This window comes from Bison bison, unplaced genomic scaffold (genome assembly GCF_000754665.1).
Source record: "Bison bison bison isolate TAMUID 2011002044 unplaced genomic scaffold, Bison_UMD1.0 scf7180017848986, whole genome shotgun sequence".
Lineage (NCBI taxonomy): Eukaryota > Metazoa > Chordata > Mammalia > Artiodactyla > Bovidae > Bison > Bison bison.
The window spans coordinates 33,599-34,610 of NW_011479559.1; the positions used below are offsets into that span (position 1 = coordinate 33,599).

The window sequence follows — 1,012 nt, forward strand, 5'->3', positions numbered from 1 at the left end:
GGAGAATCCAATGAACAGAAGAGCCTGGAGGGCCTCAGTCATGGGGTTGCAAAGAGGTAGACACAACTGAGCAACTAACACTCACATTACTTTTGGAAACGTACTAGTAACTAACTCTCTACACTTTGACACTACGATCTCTTAATCTCTGAAATACTAGAAAGCCACTGACAAGAGAAGAGGCACCTCAAAGTTTTCAGGTAAACATGGCTCTGTTTCTGGACATTCTTCTGTTCTGCTGTCTCTTCCTGCATCACTAACACATTTTTTCATTACTGCAGCTTTATAATATTTTCAAAACTGGCAAGGAAAATATACTCATCTTTGTTCTTTTTAAAACTATCTTTGTTCTGTTTAAAACCATCTTCACTACACTTACAAATTTATTCTTCTAAATAAATTTCAGAACCAGCTTATCAGTTACATTTAAAAAAAAATCACTGGTATTTTGAATGAGATTAATTTGAATTTAAAGATTAAATTTTGGTGAATCACTTGTATATAATACTGAATTCCCACATCAAGTAATAATTACATGTATCTTTCCATTTATTTATTAATTTTATATTATTTAATAATATTTTATAAAGTTATGCAAAGAGATCTTATACATCTTTTGTTAGGTTTATTCATGGGTAAATTTGATTGCTAATGTGAATTTTATTGTTGTTTCTATTGTTAACTGATTTTTTCCCCTCTTGTATGTTTAATCATTTCTTGCTGGTTTAAAGCAAATCATTTAAATTTTCAATTCATATTTGGATGCCTTGCAAACATTAAGTTCTGATAATTCGTCATTTGATTCTTTTAGGTTCTCTGAGTAGATAATCACATGGCTTTTGAATAACCAAAATGTGGGGGTGGGGGTTTGTTTTCCATCCATATACCTCTTTTTCTTCTTCCAGACTTACTGGCTGGGATCTTTAGTTTAAGAACAAATAACATTGGTGACCATTGGTGACCATCTTTATTTTATTCTTGACTTGAATGGGAATACTCCTGATGTTTCACC

General features: G+C 31.8%; 1 protein-coding gene across 1 annotated transcript in view; it reads right to left on the reverse strand.

The window, feature by feature from the left end:
• Positions 1 to 1,012, reverse strand: part of COL4A5 (collagen, type IV, alpha 5) — a gene marked incomplete at both ends in the record, with an annotated part of 87,800 nt that overhangs the window by 32,229 nt on the left and 54,559 nt on the right. The window lies entirely within an intron of this gene.